This window comes from Phyllobates terribilis, unplaced genomic scaffold, assembly GCF_046119375.1.
Source record: "Phyllobates terribilis strain yellow unplaced genomic scaffold, ASM4611937v1 Scaffold_9__5_contigs__length_417890890, whole genome shotgun sequence".
NCBI classification, from domain to species: Eukaryota; Metazoa; Chordata; class Amphibia; order Anura; family Dendrobatidae; genus Phyllobates; species Phyllobates terribilis.
In genome coordinates, this window is record NW_027362769.1 from 404605495 (window position 1) to 404626378 (window position 20884).

The window sequence follows — 20884 nt, forward strand, 5'->3', positions numbered from 1 at the left end:
GACATAAGGTCTCGAAAATCCTCTGTGTCCACCAGGCGGAAAGGCAGCATTTCTGTAGCCAAGAGCTTGTAGATGGTGAAATTCAACCTCTTAGCTTTCTCATGGCTAGGAGGAAATGGTCTTTTACTTGTCCACATCTGAGGGACCGAGGGCTGGCTATTGTGCTTAGACGGGGTTGATAAGGGTGTCCCCGGCAAACTGCCGGTCTGTGAGGAAGATGCAGGCGGACATGTTAGGTTGCCTTGATCCAAAGGTGGTGCTATCGATGTCGGACAGCGCTCAACACCAGCTGGTGTTACCACCTCCAAAGAAAATGATGACCTGCCAATCACGCTGGCTGTTGCGGGTAAAGAGGTGGCAGGTCTGCGCCCCAAAACAGGTGTGACTGCTGTCCCCCCAGTCACAGAGGATGAAGAGGCCGCGGATGCACAAGATATGGCAGACGGTGGTTGGCCCGGCCGGCTAGGCCGCATTGTAGCACACTGAGCTTCCCACTGCAACTTATGCTTCATGTCCATGTGCCGGTTCATGCATGAAGTACTCAAACTATGTATTTTTTGGCCTCTACTTAGCTTTTGCTGACAAATGTTACAGATAACACGAGTTGGGTCATCTTTATCGATCTGAAAAAATGCCCAGGCTATGCAAGGCTTAGCACCCATGCGACCTGAAGAGCCACCACGACTTGTGGTGAGAGGCAGAGTTGTGTTTGAGGATGCAGTTGTTGACGTGCTTCCAGTACTACGTCTCTGTCCAGGAAGGTGCAACCTGACCTCGTCGTCACTAGCATCTTCCTCCACCTCCTCTGCTGACCTCATCTCTTGGCTGACTGTGGGTTGACAGTAAGTGGGATCTCCAACCTCATCATCATCACCCTGTGCGTTATCACACCCGTCGTCCTCAGAGCCAACCTGTTCCTGCCCTGACAAAAAACTAAAGTTGTCGCTCCAATCAGGTATTTGAGTCTTATCATCGTCTTCCTCATTGTCTCCACCAACAGGAGTTACAGTTTGGGAATGAGGGTCTACATTATGGTCAGAACCTTCTGCGTCTGGTCCTGGATCCGACTCATAAAGATTCTGGGCATCAGTGCAGATCATTTCCTCGTCTGGATTCACAGAAGCGCTGGAGTCGATCTCTGATTCCCAGGCTATAGTATGAGTAAACAGCTCTGCAGACTCAACCATCTGTTCTACCTCATACTCAGACGGGTAGCTGGAGATTTGGGAGCTGTGAGGAAGCAAGTGCGATTGGGGTGACACCTTTGAGGACTGGAGAATTTGTGATGTTGAAGTTGATGTGGAGGAGAGCCCACTTAAAGGAGCACTTGATATCCGTTGAAACACCTGCTGTTTTTGTGCCTCATCTGGAATTTGTAGCGATTGGCGTGGCCGTAAGAAAGGGATCTTATCACATTGTCCGCTAAAAGAAGTAGACATTTTAGTTTGGCTGGAAGATGGTCTTTCTTCTGCAGATGTTACTGTTGCTTTAACACCTACCCCACGGACACAACCTTTTTTCCCCTTCCCAACACGCCTATTCCCCTTTCCACCAGCAGCAGGCCTTTTTCCACTCATTTTGGTGGTTAACTAATTCACAACTCTGGAGTTGTTTGCACAAAAAAACAATGGATGGGAACCGAGCAGAGCTGAGTGGCCAAACTGTGGTATTAGGCCAAAACTATTGGCTGGGTTAGATGCAGAAAAAAATTATATTCAATTTGCAACCTGATGGAGGTCTGTATAGATGGATTAATAGAACAAGTCCCACACACAGCTAGAAGCCCAATATTTTTTCAGAGGTAGATGCAGAAAAAAATATATTCAGTTTGCAACCTGATGGAGGTCAGTATAGATGGACTAATACAACAAGTCCCACACACAGCTAGAAGCCCAATATTTTTTCAGAGGTAGATGCAGAAAAAAATATATTCAGTTTGCAACCTGATGGAGGTCAGTATAGATGGATTAATAGAACAAGTCCCACACACAGCTAGAAGCCCAATATTTTTTCAGAGGTAGATGCAGAAAAAAATATATTCAGTTTGCAACCTGATGGAGGTCTGTATAGATGGATTAATAGAACAAGTCCCACACACAGCTAGAAGCCGAATATTTTTTCAGAGGTAGATGCAGAAAAAAATATATTCAGTTTGCAACCTGATGGAGGTCTGTATAGATGGATTAATAGAACAAGTCCCACACACAGCTAGAAGCTCAATATTTTTTCAGAGGTAGATGCAGAAAAAAATATATTCAGTTTGCAACCTGATGGAGGTCTGTATAGATGGATTAATAGAACAAGTCCCACACACAGCTAGAAGCCCAATATTTTTTCAGAGGTAGATGCAGAAAAAAATATATTCAGTTTGCAACCTGATGGAGGTCAGTATAGATGGACTAATACAACAAGTCCCACACACAGCTAGAAGCCCAATATTTTTTCAGAGGTAGATGCAGAAAAAAAAATATTCAGTTTGCAACCTGATGGAGGTCTGTATAGATGGATTAATAGAACAAGTCCCACACACAGCTAGAAGCCCAATATTTTTTCAGAGCTAGATGCAGAAAAAAATATATTCAGTTTGCAACCTGATGGAGGTCTGTATAGATGGATTAATAGAACAAGTCCCACACACAGCTAGAAGCCCAATATTTTTTCAGAGGTAGATGCAGAAAAAAATATATTCAGTTTGCAACCTGATGGAGGTCTGTATAGATGGATTAATAGAACAAGTCCCACACACAGCTAGAAGCCCAATATTTTTTCAGAGGTAGATGCAGAAAAAAATATATTCAGTTTGCAACCTGATGGAGGTCTGTATAGATGGATTAATAGAACAAGTCCCACACACAGCTAGAAGCCCAATATTTTTTCAGAGGTAGATGCAGAAAAAAATATATTCAGTTTGCAACCTGATGGAGATCTGTATAGATGGATTAATAGAACAAGTCCCACACACAGCTAGAAGCCCAATATTTTTTCAGAGGTAGATGCAGAAAAAAATATATTCAGTTTGTAACCTGATGGAGGTCTGTATAGATGGATTAATAGAACAAGTCCCACACACAGCTAGAAGCCCAATATTTTTTCAGAGGTAGATGCAGAAAAAAATATATTCAGTTTGCAACCTGATGGAGGTCTGTATAGATGGATTAATAGAACAAGTCCCACACACAGCTAGAAGCCCAAAATTTTTTCAGAGCTAGATGCAGAAAAAAATTATATTCAATTTGCAACCTGATGGAGGTCAGTATAGATGGACTAATAGAATGATGCTATGCCCAAAAGATTTTACTTCACTAGGTGCAGTAAAAAAATTGGTATTCTATACACAGGTGGTATATCTTGCAACACAGATAGGCTACTCCACTGACTAACACACTCTGCAATAGGCCAAAAAGGATTAGCTTTGCTAGATTCAGCCAAATGCTGTGAAAAAAACTTGCACAGCACTGGCACAGACCTGCCTGGCAAAAACTGATAGGAACTGATGTAACCTAGTCCTGAAAAGGACTCCAATTACAATTAGTCTTTACTCCCACAATCTATCTATTTAAGAGCACAAACCTGCCTGATAAAAGTCATAGTAAATGCTGTAACCTAGTCCTTAAAAGGACTGCAATCACAACTATTCCCTACTCCCAAGCTATCTGTAGATTTGTGCGAAAATTGGCTTGAAATTAACAAGGTATAGCGCACACAGCAACAGCGGTGCCGTCTAACACGCAGCTGCAGCAGTGAGAAAATGGTGGCGACGGGGAAAATGGCTGGGTCTTATAGGGCAAGGACATGTGACATACACTGCCAATGACACATGCCCTTGCTTGTGTGAAAAAAAGCACTTCGCTCCGTGTGTGCGCTGCTGATAGGCTGACAGATTGCACCTCCCCACTGCAAATGCGGGAAAGAGAAAAAAAAATGGAGATCTTCATTGTTCCTGCAGAGATCCATCCCCTGCCCCTCCCCCCGCCCCGCTGTACACTCAAACTGCGTATTAACATTAATTTTCATCATTACTGAGAAAAAATCCAGTTATGATTTTGGTGCACGAACAGTTATCGAACATAACCTCGAACAGCCGAATTTTTCTCAAATTGTTCGTGTTCGCCGAACGGCTCGAACACCGCCCAAAACAGCTCGAATTTGAGATTGGCGAACAGTTCGAGTAGAACAACGCTCATCTCTACTCAATACATAGTAACATAGTTTTTAAGGTTGAAGGAAGACTAAGTCCATCTAGTTCACCCCATAGCCTAACATGTTGTTCCAGAGGAAGGAAAAAAAAACCCATGTGGCAAACACTAAGCTCCACATTGGGGAAAAAAATTCCTTCCCGACTCCAAATGACAATCAGACTAGTTCCCTGGATCAACTCCCTATCAAGGAATCTAGTATATACACTGTGTCAGGGTCGGCGTCAGCACCCTGCGCACCCGGGCAAATGCCGGGGCCCTGAGCAGGCGGGGGGCCCACTCGCGGTTGGGCACCCCGCCGGGCTATGGGCAGAGGAGAGCGGTGTCAGCGCCCACCCTTCTCCGCCGCTTGCTCAGGGCCCCGGCAGCCGGATACTTACCTCGCCCCGTGCCTTTGCAGATCCGCTGTCTTCCTGCTGTGCGCTCTCTGTGACGTCTCAGGTCAGAGGGCACGGTGACGTTGTGGCACCCCTGAGGGTTCAGTCGCCACAGGGGTACTGCACCTCAGACCGAGGTGCGGTATCTCCTCTCTGAGGTAAGAAGGGAGCACCTTTCGGGACCCACCTCTGCATCCAACATTACACCTCTTCCACCTGAGTGGGGCTTATATGCACCAGGGTGCTGCCCCAGCCGGGATAAGAGGAGATGGTTTGGATCCAAAGATAGGGGGAACCTAGTAGTGGGTGAGGGTGGAGGACGCACTTAGAGGTTACACCACAAAATTCATATTTAATTAGCGGCCATCTTGGGCTTATGGTCTTTGATTGTGATCTTCATCACTGAACGTGGCTTTCTGTGTGAACCTGCAGCTGATCGAGGATACACGGTCCTCATGCTCTGGCCTTTAGGCGAGGAGTGGGCTAGAGTTAACGGTTGTCTCTACCCGGTCAAGGTCCCTACCTAAGAAGGCCTGGAGGGGAGTAGAGGAGACAAGCTCCACAGGCAAAAGGATCCCAGGGGATGCGGATGGAGCGGCGTACGCCACCTGCTACCCTCATTCTGGCCTAGTCAGAGGGACTCCTGGTGCAAGAGGGGTACCGACCCCCGATATCTGACTCTGTCACTTCAAGTCTTAGTCAGAGAAGCCCGGAGGTTCAGTGGATCCCACCGGGTAACGGACGGAGCGAAGTAGCCACCCGTAACCTTGTCCTGTGCATAGTCCAGAGGGAGACCCGGCCTTAGTAACACGCACCACACATGGACAGGAGAGGACCTAGTGGGCAAGTCTAGGAACACTCCGGTGCGGGGGTCCCGATCGATGCATCCGAACTACACGGAGTGTGTTGAACCCCTTCCTGGTGACCGCAGCGCGCCATGAGGAGCAAGGAGAAGCCTTGTAGCTGGCACCTAACAACGTGAGTAAAGCTTGGAAGACTGCATCCATTGCCTTCGGTTCATTATTCCAGCGCGGCACCACACCGCACCACACTACCTACTATTACTCCCCTGATCCCCTCTTCTCTGCCCTGAGGCCCTGCTCCGCCTGTGGGGAGTAGTACCATCTTCTGCTGCCACTACATCCAGCCTCAGAGGACTGAATGCAGCGCTGGTGGAAGATCACCAGACACCGCAGGTGGCGTAGTCATCCTAATCCACTCGTTTTACCACCGTCCCTCCTAGCCCCTTATTTTTGATTGTGACAGCCCTGGGCACGGGCCGGGCCTAGGCCACGACTGCATCCACACTACACCTGGAGGCCCGGTTCCGAGTTCCCTTCATCTCTCAGGGTGGGCTAGCGTGCGGAGAAGGAGAGGCATCCCCTTTCGTCGCCGTCTCTCCTCCACCCGGGCGTCACAACGTCTTTCCACCGCGCCCTCCCCTGAGCCGTCACAGGCAGCGCAGAGCGGGAAGACGCCAGCGACGCTGGAGTCCGGAGCAGCGGCAGCAGGTGAGGAGGAGTGAGGTGAGTATTTGATTTTTTTTTTTTTATGTATGGAGGCATAAGGCGTAATATGGGGGGGTGACATCCTGCATGGGGCATTATAAAGGGGGAGGGGGTGACATCCTGCATGGGGCATTATATAGAGGGGGTGACATCATGCATGGGGCCTTATAAAGAGGGGGGTAGATCCTGCATGGGGCATTATATGGAGGGAGACGTGACATCCTGCATTATATGGGGGGGCATTATATGGGGGGAACAGCCTACATGGAGCATTATAAGGAGGGGGCAGCCTGTATGGGGCATTATGTGGGGGGAACAGCCTGCATGGAGCATTATATGGGGACCAGTATCCTGTATGGAGCGTTATATGGGGGCCAGTATCCTGTATGGAGCGTTATAAGGGGACCAGTATCCTGTATGGAGCGTTATATGTGGGTCAGTATTCTGTATGGAGCATTATATGGGGGCCAGTATTCCGTATTGAGCGTTATATAGGGGCCAGTATTACGTATGGAGCGTTATATGGGAGCCAGTATTCCGTATGGAGCGTTATATGGGGGCTAGTATTCCGTATGGAGCGTTATATGGGGGCCATTATTCCGTATGGAGCATTATATGGGGGCCAGTATTCCGTATGGAGCGTTATATGGGGGCCAGTATTCCGTATGAAGCGTTATATGGGGGCCAGTATTCCGTATGGAGCATTATATGGGGGCCAGTATTCCGTATGGAGCGTTATATGGGGGCCAGTATTCCGTATGGAGCATTATATGGGGGCCAGTATTCCGTATGGAGTATTATATGGGGGCCAGTATTCCGTATGGAGCGTTATATGGGAGCCAGTATCCTGTATGGAGCGTTATATGGGGGCCAGTATTCCATATGGAGCATTATATGGGGGCCAATATTCCGTATGGAGCATTATATGGGGGCCAGTATTCCGTATGGAGCATTATATGGCGGCCAGTATTCCGTATGGAGCGTTATATGGGGGCCAGTATCTTGCATGGAGCCTTATATGGGGGCCAGTATTCCATATGGAGCATTATATGGGGGCCAATATTCCGTATGGAGCATTATATGGGGGCCAGTATTCCGTATGGAGTATTATATGGGGGCCAGTATTCCGTATGGAGCGTTATATGGGGGCCAGTATCCTGCATGGAGCCTTATATGGGGGCCAGTATTCCATATGGAGCATTATATGGGGGTCAATATTCCGTATGGAGCATTATATGGGGGCCAGTATTCCATATGGAGCATTATATGGCGGCCAGTATTCCGTATGGAGCGTTATATGGGGGCCAGTATTCCATATGGAGCCTTATATGGGGGCCAGTAAACTCTTTGGAGCGATTCGCCGGTTTCTGAGCTATTGTGGAATTTACAATAGATATCACTCATGTATTGTAAGAAGTGAAATCTTTGCATTGTACTATATATTTCTCTGTGGTATCTGTGCATCATGAATCCTGGTATGTATTAACCCCTTTACGACATAGGGCGTATTAATACGTATCTGTGCCCTGGGCCTTATGGAGCAGATACGTATTTATACCCCCCATCTTTAATGCGGTACCACGACCGAAGTCGCAGTGATAGCATTAAAATTCCAGTGCCATCTTACCTTAGGGTAGATGGCAGAAATTGGACCCTAAACGTTGTTGTGCAATTTCTCCTCAGTACGCTGATACCCTATGTGTTGGAGAAAACTACTGTTTGGGCGCATGTCAGGGCTCGGAAGGGAAGGAGTGACGCTTTGGAATGCAGACTTTGATGGAATAGTCTGCGGGTGTCATGTCACGTTCTCAGTGCCCCTGATGTGCTTAAACAGTGGAAATGCCCAACAAGTGCCCCCTTTTTGGAATGGATACCTGATTTGTCAATTTTATAATGTAGTGTTATACGCCAGTTGTGTAGGACAACCTGACAAACACTACACAACTGAAGTATGACAACCTGACGAACACTACGTCAGCTGTGTAGTGTTCGTCAGGTTGTCATACGTCAGAAATTAATTCAATAGTCCATGGAAGTATGGTACCTTCTGAAACAGTCTTTCATGCAGAGGCCAGGTTTGTCGGGGCAGGTGTCACATTGGTAAATGGTGTCCTTGCATATTCCCCTTCGGTAACACACTCGGCACTTCTTTTGTGACTTACCTTTTTTTCCGCTGTGAGGGATCTGCCCCGGGAAATGCTGGCCCGGTACAATTCGAGGTCCTTCAGTTCCAGAAGTAGTGAGGCCCGCTCCGCCACCACTGCCTTAATATCAGGGCCTTGATAACTGTCGCCTAAAAGTGAAGATACGATGCAGAAGTCTGGCCTGCACATTTTGACAGAAGGAAAGAGTTGTGCATTGCCATCTGAACAATGTGCACGGCTAGCTTCTTATACCATACCTTGGCCTTTCTCAAAGCACTGTACGGCTGGAGGACTTGATTGGAGAGATCAACTCCCCCCATGTACTTGTTGTACCCCACTACACAGTCTGGTTTGGCGACCTGTGTAGTGGAACCTCATACAGTGCTGAGGATGCTGCCATTACCATGTATGGTGGTCAAGAGAAGGACATTCCTCTTGTCCTTGTACTTGACCACCAACAGGTGGTCGCTACATTGGGCTCCGTCTCACCCCTTCTGAGCAGCTGTCCAATTAGCATCTTTGGGAGGCCTTCTGAATTTTGCGGACAGTACCGCAAGCTGCGGTATGTCGCGCACAGAGGGACTTGAAGAGCGGGATACTTGTATAAAAGTTATCCACGTACAGGTGATAACCTTTATCCAGCAGTGGGTGCACCAAGTCCCACACAATTTTCCCACTCACTCCCAGAACAGGGGGGCATTCAGGGGGTTCAATCCGGGAGTCCTTCCCTTCATAAACTCTAAACTTGTGAGTGTACCCTGAGGTACTCTCACAAAGTTTATACAGCTTGATCCCGTACCTGGACCTTTTACCGGGCAGGTACTGCCGGAATCCAAGCCGCCCCTTAAAAGAAATTAAGGACTCATCCACGCAGATGTCCCTTTGGGGCACATACACTTCACAAAACTTGTTGTTGAAGTGCTCGATGACCAGCCGAACTTTGAAAAGACGATCAAAGTTCGGGTCATCGCGTGCAGGACACCTTGCATTGTCTTGGTAATGCAAGAACTTGTGGATGGCCTCAAAACGTGTCCTGGTCATGACCATTCGGAACACTGGAGTGTCCAGTATTGCCGAACCTCTGTTTTTTTCAGGATCCCCATATGAAGGACCAGGCCCCAAAACTTCATCATTTCTTCTGCGTCTACAGGAGACCAGTTAGAAAATGATGAAGAGGGGTTTTGTTGCAAAAATTGATGAGCATACAAATTAGTTTGGCCCACCATGAGGTTTATAAAATCCTCAGAGAAAAAGACTTTGAAAAAGTCTATTTCTGTGAGGCCGGTGGTGTCAAACTTGATTCCTGATTCCGCCACGAAATCAGGAATCAGTGGCTCAAAATTTTCGGGGGACAAGGTCCATACGGGATCAGTAGTGGGGGGCGCTGGAACATCTTCTCTCCTGCGACGACTGCGGGGTGGTCCAGCAGCACCTGAGGAGGAAGAGGAGGAAGAAGAGGAGGAAGAGAAGGACGATGAGGCGTCGGAAAAGTAAAGAAATGTGGGATCCTCGCCCTCGCTGTCAGTCTCAGTGTCGGAGGCAACAATAGCGTATGCCTCCTCCGCTGAATAGCGAGTTTGGGATGAGCCGGACATTTTTTTTTCTCGTGTATGTGGTGCGTGTGTGTCAGTACTTTATTTAGAGTGTGTGTGTGTCAGTGTGCTTTTTGTGTTTTTTTTTTCCACTTTTTCATTTTTACGAATCAATTTGTGAAGCACCTGGGGGTTCCAAGTGCTCACTATGCATCTAGATAGGTGTCTTGTGGGGTCTAGTTTCCAAAGTGGGGTCACTTGTGGGGGAGCTCCAATGTTTAGGCACACAGGGGCTCTCCAAACGCAACATGGCGTCCGCTAATTATTCAAGCAAATTTTAAAATCAAAAAGTCAAATGGTGCTCCTTCCCTTCCGAGCCCTGCCGTGCGCCCAAACAGTGGTTTTTCCCCACATACGGGGCATCTGCGCACCCAGGGGAAATTGCACAACAAATTTTGGGGTCCATTTTTTCTTGTTACCCCTGCAAAAATAAAAAAATTGGGTGTAAAATAACATTTTTGTGAAAAAAGTTAAATGTTCATTTTTTTCTTCCACATTCCAAAAATTCCTGTGAAGCACCTGAAGGGTTAATAAAGTTCTTGAATGTGGTTTTGAGCACCTTGAGGGGTGCAGTTTTTAGAATGGTGTCACTTTTAGGTATTTTCTGTCATAAAGACCTCTCAAAGTGACTTCAAATGTGATGTGGTCCCTAAAAGAATGGTTTTGTAAATTTTGTTGGAAAAATGAGAAATCGCTGGTCAACTTTTAACCCTTATAGCTCCCTAAGAAAAAAAAAAATTTGGTTCCAAAATTGTGCTGATGTAAAGTAAACATGTGAAAAATGTTATTTATTAACTCTTTTGTGTGACATATCTCTCTTATTTAAGGGCATAAAAATTCAAATTTTGAAAATTGCAAAATTTTCGAAATTTTCGCCAAATATCGTTTTTTTCACAAATAAACGCAAGTGATATCGAAGAAATTTTACCACAATCATGAAGTACAATATGTCACGAAAAAACAATCAGTGGGATCTGTTGAATCGTTCCAGAGTAATTACCTCATAAAGTGACAGTGGTCAGAATTGTAAAAATTGGCCTGGTCATTAACGTGCAAACCACCCTCGGGGGTAAAGGGGTTAAAGGGGCCCACTGAGACTCTTTCATCCAGGGCCCAGAAAAACCTGGAGCCAGCCCTGCCTCCAGCCCTGCCCCTGTGTGCTAGTGTGTGGATTCCAGCCCTACCCTGTTGGTTTGTGGACTCCAGTGTATGCTTCCGTGTGGACTAAAAGTTTGGTGTGTGGGGGACTCCAGCCCAGCCCATGTGTGTGTGGCTTCCAGTCCTAGTGTGTTGGTGTGTGGCCTCCAGCCCTGTCTGTTGGTTTGTGGCCTCCAACCCTGCCCCTGTGTTTTAGTGTGTGGCCTCCAGCCCCTGTTTGTTGGTGTGGGGCCTTCAGCCCCTGTGTGTTTGTGTCTGGCCTTTATGTGCTGGTGTGACCCCCAGCACCGCCGGTGTGTTGGTGTGTGGCTTCCAGCTCCTGTATGTCTGGACATGTGTGGCGTCCAGTCCATGTGTTGGTTGATGTGTTGCCTCTGTAGCCCACCTCCTATGCGTTGGTGTGTGCCCTCCAGCCCCTGTGTGCTTGTGTGTTGCCTCTAGCCAAGCCACTGTTTGTTGGTGAGTGGCCTCCCACCACTGGGGCCCCGATGAAATGATCTCTAAAAAACCTAAAGTTAAAGATGACACATTTCTTTTGTATTTTAGGCAAAAAAGATATATACCGTATATACTCGAGTATAAGCCGAGTTTTTCAGCACATTTTTTTTGCTGAAAAAGCCCCCCTCGGCTTATGCTCAGGTATATACCCGAGTATATAGAAATTCCGTTGGTAAATAGTGGAAGGGGATGTTGCGGCAGCGGAGGAGCGGGTTGCGGCGGTGGAGGAGCGGGGCACACCCGGTAGCCGGCTGCTGCAGCTACCACGCGTGCCCGCTGCTAAAGGGAGATTAATATTCAGTCTTCTCTACTCCCGTGGGCGTGGAGAAGAATGAATATTCATTTTATTTAGTAGCAGGCACAGAGGAGCGCTGAGCTGTGGCTCCTGCTGACAGTGCCCGCTACTTAACAGAATGCATATTCACTCCTCTCCACGCCCATAGAGAGGAGTGAATATGCCGGCAGCTCACATCAGCATCTGAGAACGTTTGCCTGTGACGCCATGCGCTGCTCAGATGCTGACATGAGCTGCTGCAGCATAACAGGATGTAGAGGTATGTATGGCCTCCAGTCCCTGAGTGCTAGTGTGTGGCCTCCATCCCAGCCCTTGTGTGTTGTAGGTTGGTGTGTGGCCTCAATCAGTGTGTGGCCTCCAGCCCCTGTGTCTACGGTGTGTGGCCCCCATGCTACAGAAAACCAGGATTGGCAAAGTCGCCACTGGTTCCCTGTGCTCTTCACAGATAAAAGCAGGTTGACACTGAGCACATGTGACAGACGTGACAGAGTCTGGAGACGCCGTGGAGAGCGATCTGCTGAGTGCAACATCCTTCAGCATGACCGGTTTGGCAGTGGTCAGTAATGGTGTGGGGTGGCATTTCTTTGGAGGGCCGCACAGCCCTCCATGTGCTCGCCAGAGGTAGCCTGATTGCCATTAGGTACCGTGATGAGATCCTCAGACCCCTTGTGAGACCATATGCTGGTGCGGTTGGCCCTGGGTTCCTCCTAATGCAGGACAATGCCAGACCTCATGTGGCTGGAGTGTGTCAGCATTTCCTGCAAGATGAAGGCATTGAAGCTATGGACTGGCCCGCCCGTTCCCCAGACCTGAATCCGATTGAGCACCTCTGGGACATCATGTCTCGCTCCATCCACCAACGTCACGTTGCACCACAGACTGTCCAGGAGTTGACGGATGCTTTAGTCCAGGTCTGGGAGGAGATCCCACAGTAGACCATCTGCAACCTTATCAGGAGCATGCTCAGACATTGTAGGGAGGTCATACAGGCACGTGGAGGCCACACACTATACTAAGCCTCATTTTGACTTGTTTTAAGGACATTACATCAAAGTTGGATCAGCCTGTAGTGTGTTTTTCCACTTTAATTTTGGGGGTGACTCCAAATTCAGGCCTCCATTGGTTAATAAATTTGATTTCCATTGATGATTTTTGTGTGATTTTGTTGTCAACACATTCAACTTTGTACTGAACAATGTATTCAATGAGAATATTTAATTTATTGAGATCTGGGATGTGGTATTTGAGTGTTCCCTTTATTTTTTTGAGCAGTGTAGCTAAGAAAAGAAGATAAAAAATATAATTTTTTTTTTCCTCTTTCTTTTTCCTTTTCTCTCTTTTTTCCCTTCTTTCTTTCCTCCTTTTGAAGGAAATCTGGCAGTTTAGTGATGCGGCCTGTGGGTGGGTGGCTGGCTGCATACTTGCACTTGCATTCCAAATAACAGAAAACTAAGCAGATGGTGGCCTCTATCATCATCATGGCCTCACCTCGGCACTATGAACTCTCCTGATGGAGAAGCCAGGGCCCGCCTGAGGAGTCTCCGGTTCTCTGGCGGGCCCGTCCAACCCTGCCGAAAAGCAGCCCTGGAAAAGTGTGGAGGAAGGTTCCCGGACACTCTATGGCTGCTTTTTTAATGTGGATCGGCCATGCTTATGCATGTTATTTCTCAAACCGCACTACAGATCAGGCCATTGTCCAACTCTGTATTCAAGAAATTAAATGCACAAAGAAAGATGTGTGTGTGTGTCAAAGCACCACCGTAATGTTGTGGGACCCGTGCTTGTGGAAGGCGGAGACGATATCGGGAAATATAGTGGCGGCTGGGGACCGAGTAAGGACACCCGGCCGCCGCCGGCATGAGGTTGTGAAAAGCTTCCGCCTCCATGAGCTTAAAAGGCCATATTTCAAGTGCAAAAAGCTGCCCAGAAATATGTCAGTTTAGTGTTGCGGCCTGTGGGTGGGTGGCTGGCTGGCTGCATACTTGCGCTTGCATTACAAGTAACCGAAAACTAAGCAGATGGTGGCCTCTATCGTCATCATGGCCTCACCTCGGCACTATGAACTCTCCTGAAAGAGAAGCCAGGGCCCGCCAGAGGAGTCTCCGGTTTTCTGGTGGGCCCGTCCAACCCTGCAGGAAAAGCAGCCCTGGCTAAGAAAAGTGTGGGGAAAGGTTCCCGGACACTCTAAGGCTGCTTTTTTAATGTGGATCGGCCAAGCTTATGCATGTTATTTCTCAAAATGCATTACAGATCAGGCCATTGTCCAACTCTGTATTCAAGAAATTAAATGTGCAAAGAAAGATGTGTGTGTGTGTCAAAGCACCACCGACAAGTGCGAGTTGATGTTGGATGGGCTGCCATTACTTCTGCAACAAGCTCAATTACAGGACTTCCTGGGAGAAATGACACGCAGGGTAGATACGGTTTCCATCTATGCCAGTCCTTTCACCGAGCTAAATACAACTCTTAGCAAAAAAAGTTGTGGACTGGCTCCGTACCGTCCCTGGCCACATTCACCTGTCCACGTGTTTGTGGTTAGGCAGCCCTTCCAAGTAAGTGCACTGGGGAGGGCACGGGTAATGTTGTGGGACCCGTGCTTGTTGAAGGCGGAGGCGATACCGGGAAATATAGTGGCAGCTGGGGACCGAGTATGGACACCCGGCCGCCGCCGGCATGAGGTTGTGAAAAGCTTCCGCCTCCACGAGCCTAAATGGCCACATTTCAAGTGCCAGCAGCTGTCAAAAATTTGGCTGTATAGTATTGCAGCCTGTGGGTGGGTGGCTGGCTGCATACTTGCACTTGCATTCCAAGGAATGGGGTAGGGACAACTGAACTCTGCTGTGGGACAAAGACGTGGACGGTGATTGTTGCAAGTCTACAACGACAGGTGCATGGCGGGAGGCATCTTCGCATGCGCCAAGGATCACTTGTGATGGCCACACTTTTAGGCAGTAACCTGAGAGTCAGAGATGCTTCCAGGGGTTTCCCCATGCTGTTCCCATGTCTTTTCAGCACTGTATGCATGTGTCTGATGATGTGTCACACACCACATGGCCAGATAAGGTTGTAAAATGTTAAAATGACATTTCCTGGTGAATGCATTTGTCATGGTTGAAAGCAATGCAAAAGTGAAAAAATGCATAAAAAACGCTACATGTGAACATAGCCCAAGGTGTGGAGGAGTATTTTTGTTTTTGGTTATTTATTTTGCCTTTTATACAAGTCATTACCCTGGAAAGGATGTTCCTTAACATATTTCCCAGGAAAATCCATTTTGGTTTTGTTTTTGTATGTTTTATTGTGAGTACGTAAAAGTGGCGTAATACTCAGACAATGTTGTTGACAGCAGTGACCTGGGAGTCAGAGATGCTTCCAGGGGTCTTCCCCATGCTGTCCCCATGTCATTTGAGCACTCTTCCCATTGATTTGGGCACTTTTTAGGCTCTCTGCAGACTGCCGGGGTGAGCCGCCTGAAAAATGCTAGAGTTTCCCATAGACTTACATTGGGCTCGTTGCTCGGGTCGAGCACCAGAGTATTCCAATGTGCATGACCCGAGCATCGAGCACCCGAGCATTTTAGTGCTCGCTCATCACTAATCCAGATATTAGTAACACCATCATGCAACTGAACTTAAACTGAGGCAACCTCGTCCCTGGTCTTCACATATATGGAGGATAAACATTAACATGTAATTCACTCTCACTTTCATTCTCACCATTTCTGGGAAATCACATGGATTCCTGGAAGCACTGCCGCTCCCATCCTCCTCCCTCTCCCATTCCCTCCACCATCCTCCTCCCTCTCCCATTCCCTCCACCATCCTCCTCCCTCTCCCATCCTCCCTAGCTGGTAGACAAGTTCAGAAATCTGCTATTTGAGTACAATCTAATTCGGAATGTCTCGGTCTTCTTCTATGGGCTGTATGCTTACACCCAGCATGTGCAGCTATAATAATAATCATTTTATTTCTATAATGCCAACAGATTCCGCAGCACTTTACATTTCAGATGCTGCTGGTACAAACATTACAGAATAACACATAAGTCAGATCAGGAGCAGTGAGTTTACAAGCTACAATCAGTGAGGAAATAGGGGGACACGAAAGTTAAATGGTAGAATGTGCTTATAATATACAATACAGCCATAACAGACTAAATAGGATCCGCACATAACAATGCATGAACCGGTCATCAGCCAGTATGTGTACAGCACAGACAGAGGGCTATTAACTGCATGGACGGTGTGAACAGATGCTACGAGGGTCCTGATTTTGAAGAAAATGTTGAATGTTCAACACAGGGATAGTTAGATAAGTGAGGTGAGGCAATAGCCCAGTCTAAAGAAATGGTTTTTAGGGCACACTTAAAACTGTGGGTATTGGAGATTAAATGAATTACCCTGGGTAGTGCATTCCAGAGAATTGGCGCAGCACGTGAGAAGTTTTGGAGACGGTAGTGGGAGGTTTGGATTATTGAGGATGTTAGTCTTAGGTGATTAGCAGAATGGAGGGCACGTGTAGGGTGGTAGACTGAGACGAGGGAGGAGATGTAGGGGGGTGATGAATCGTGGAGCACTTTGTGGGTGAGCGTGATAACTTTATATTTGACTCTAAAACGGACAGGCAACCAATGTAACGACTTGCAAAGGGTGGAGGCATCAGTGTAGAGGTTGGCGAGGAATATGAACCTGGCTTCTGTATTCAGGACGGATTGGAGAGGGGAGAGTTTAGTAAGAGGGAGGCCAATTAGGAGACAGTTGCAATAATCCAGATGATAATGAATAAGAGCGACAGTAAGAGATTTTGCAAAGTCAAAATCAAGAAAAGGTCGAATTCTACAGATGTTTTTGAGGTGTAGATGACATGTGCGAGCGATCGGATGTGAGGAGTGAAGGAAAGATCTGAATTAGGAAAGACCCCAAGTCAGTGGGCTTGTTGCAGGGGCGTAATGGTGGAGCCACACATGGAAATGGCAATGTTGAGCATAGGTAGGTTAGTGGAGGGAGGAAACACAAGGAGTTCAGTTTTTGACAAATTCAGTTTCAGATAGAGGGAGGACATAATGTTAGAGACGGTGGAAAGACCATCACTAGTATCTGTAGTAATGCAGGGGTGATGTCAGGAGAAGAGGTGTATAATTGATGTCATCAGCATAGAGATGGGTCTGAAAACCGAATCTACTGATGGTTTGTCCAATAGGGGCAGTTGACAGAGAAAAGAAGGGGGCCTAGGACTGATCCTTGAGCAACATCTCCGACAATAAGAAGACGAGGAGAGGAAGAAGAGCCTGCAAAAGACACAGAGAAGGAATGGTCAGAGAGGTAGGAGGAGAACCAGGAGAGAGCAATGACCTTGAGGCCTATAGAGCGGAGCATAGTGAGGAGGAGCTGGTGATCCACAGTGTCGAATGCTGCAAAGAGATCCAGGAGAATCAGCAGGGAATAGTGACCATTAGATTTAGCTGTTAGTAGATAGTTAGAGACTTTAGCGAGGGCAGTTTCAGTAGAATGTAAAGAGCGAAAACCGGATTGTAAAGGGTCATGAAGAGCGTTATCTGAGAGATAGCGGATTAGATGGCAGTCGACCAAGCGTTCCAGGAGTTTAGAGATGAAGGGAAGATTGGAGACAGGTGTATAGTTAGCAGCACAGTTCTGGTTGAGGGATGTTTTTTTAAGTAAAGGATGAAAGATGTCAGAAGAGAGAGAGAGATTAAGTATTTTGTTACGGATCCGGGGGGTGGAAACTCTGTGCTGCGGTGCAAGGAGGTACCAGAGGGGCGTAACTAGGTATCAACTCGGACTGACCAAGGTCGCACGGAGGCTCAATCGACTCCGTGACTAGGGAAGGACCGAGCAGAGAGACCAGGTGCTACTCTGGGCCTGTCCTTGTATGAGAGCAGGTGACTCCCACGGGTAACTGGCAGGAGTCTCCGAGTAGGCACTGCAGGTAACTGACAGGAGCCTCCAGGTAGGCTGACAGATAGGCACGGCAGGTAACTGACAGGAGCCTCCAGGTAGGCTGACAGATAGGCAAGGCAGGTAACTGGCAGGAGCCTCCAGGTAGGCTGACAGATAGGCATGGCAGGTAACTGGCAGGAGCCTCCAGGTAGGCTGACAGATAGGCAAGGCAGGTAACTGTCAGGAGCCTCCAGGTAGGCTGACAGATAGGCACGGCAGGTAACTGGTAGGTTCTACGGGTAGGCAGGCAAGCCAGGCCCATAGACAGACTGGCGGGTTTGGATCGTAGGCAGACCGTCGGGCTGGAGAGTACACTTGGCTGGCGGAGACAGGTAGTCAGGCTGGCGGACAGGACTGGTAGTCAGGCTGGTGGACTGGACTAGTAGGCAGGCTGGCGGACTGGACTGGTAGTCAGGCTGGCGGAGTGGACTGGTAGTCAGGCTGGCGGACTGGACTGGTAGTCAGGCTGGCGGACTGGACTGGTAGTCAGGCTGGCGGACAGGACTGGTAGTCTGGCTGGCGGACTGGACTGGTAGTCAGGCTGGCGGACTGGACTGGTAGTCAGGCTGGCGGACTGGACTGGTAGTCAGGCTAGCAGCGGAACCTGAGGGCTGAAGCAGAGTTTAGGACACAAAGCTACAACCTTGCACGGGCACCTCCATTTTGGAGGAGGTGCCTTTTATATGAGAGGTCCCCCGGCCCCTTTAAGAGGGAGCGCGCGCGTGCCCTAAGCACAGTGCCCGGGAAGCTGCGCACGCAGGCAGCAGCAGGAGCGCCGGGGGACGCCGGGCAGGGAGCGCGGCGGTAAGAGGGGCGGCGTCTCTGCCTGTCAGGGGGCAGAGACGCCGACACTACATATTTTAGTTAGGTGAGTAGTGACAGCTGGAGAAAGAGACCAGAGGAGATGTGAGGGAAGAGGGTCACTGGTGCAGGAAGTAGGACCAGAAGATGCAAGGAGCCGGGTAACGTATTCTTCCGTGACTGGTTCAAAGACAGAACGTGAGCTAGATGGAGTACAGGAGGGAGGACAATGCATGATATTAGGGAATTGGGAGAAGATTTCCTTTTGAATATGGTAAATTTTTACTTTGAAATAATTGGCTCGATCGCCAACGATGAGGTTGGTGGTCGGGGCCGGCACTTTGGATTGAGTAGAGAATGAAAAATGTCAAAGAATCATTTAGGATTGTTGGATAGTGGGGTAATGAGGGTGTTGAAGTCGTTCAGAGAGGTGAAGGGCGGATTTATATGTTTTCAGCATAAACTTATAATGGAGGAAATCTTCAGCCAGATTGCATTTTCTCCACAGACGTTCAGCACGTGGAGCACCGCTGGAGAAAACTGTGTGAAGGTGAGGTAGATCATTAATACCTTTCTAACTTCTTTTTGTATTCATTCTGTTATATCATATTTGAAATATCAATTACATATATATATATATATATATATATATATATATATATATATATATATAAAAGAACAATCATCTGCAGAGCATTCATCTACTACAAAACATAGCAGTTTAATAGGATTATTATGATTTCAATTTATAATGTGGCGGAGAATGTAAGGCCGATTCGCATTATGATGTAAGTATCCGAGTATCCTGAGATATCGTCTGCAGAGCCATAGACCGTAATGGTCCGATGAAGCACAACTATTCCAATGTCTGACCACATTTATGGAAAATAAACATTTTTTAGAAGTGTAAAAATGCGTGGTAGTCTCCGTGTGAGTTTACGTTTCAGCTGTATCATTTTGTTTCTACATTCAACAATTTGCTTTATTTTTATTTTTTTTGAAGGGGGTTTCGTTACAGCATTTACTACATGTTATAAATGCTAGCTTTGTGGTGTGAGTCAATATGTGTCCAAATAGCCTTCTTCTTCTCCTACTTCATTCATGTGTTTTAGGGCTTATTCACACGTCAGTATTTGGTCAGTGTTTTGCATAATAATTTATATGTCAAATCCAGAAAGGAACTTACACAGAAAAATTACAATTGAAAGAGTCACACATGTTCTGTGTTCTGGAGACACCCCTGGCCTTGGCATAAAAATACTGATGAAATGCTGAGGTGTGAATAAAGCCTTAAATCGGGTCTGCACAACATACAGACCCGCAGAGAAGCGGGAATTTCCAGTTCTCATCTTCCTGTGTTCAGTTCAGTTGTATTTTCATCCTTCAGATGCGATTACAGTTAAACAGTTCAACGCCGGTACAAGGGCAGAGCAGAGGAGCGCTCCTCTGCCCCTGCCCCGACATGCAGCAGCATGATGACATCATCACACTGCGACTGGCGCCGGCGCCATACCGCAGAAGAAACATGCTGGAAAACGTAAGTGCTCCTGCAAGAGCTGAGGATTAAATATATTATAATAGGAGGAAGGATGGGAGTTGCTGTTAGTATGAGGCCACATTATGGGGAAACTCTGGAGAGGATTGTGAAGGAGGCACAGTATACAGAGTAGAGCTTGTGGGGGCATATTACAGAGAGGAGCGGTGTGAGAAATATATCGGAGAGGAGCGGTGTGAGGGGAATAGTGCTGCTGAAGATGGAGAAAATAGAAGTCTGCAGAGACGAAACCTCATCATGGCCTCTGTACTATGAGGAGACAAAAGGGATGGGAACGATCAAAGATGTCACCTATAAGGTACTTGGATGTACATGTTTATTTGTGATCCTTCCTGTGTGTCACCAGTGCTGTGGTTCCTGTATGGTCCACTGTCTGATGATGACTGGTAACAACAACTCCCAGCATCTGCTTACCATTGTTAATGACATACTAGGAATTGTATGATTGTGTTATACAACTGCATATGGGACTGACCTGAAACTCCAATTCATCACTGTACTCCTGTACTGATGGTAGTTCTGTCTCTGCGTTCATGTACTGATGGTGGTTCTGGAGCTGCTTTCATCTACTGATCGTGGTTCTGATCATGTAGAAATCCATAAAGTGTTTTATGTGAAAGAGAACCTGTCACAAGAATTAACACTGTTAACCTGCAGTTATGGGGTTAATCTACAGGTTAATAGCGTTATTAACCTGACCGGCACCAGCACTTAGCTGAAAACTAGAAAATTAACTTAATTTCCTCCGCAGCATCCCAGTTTCAGTCATGGCAGAGTCGCCAGCGCTGGTTCTGTCACCGCTCC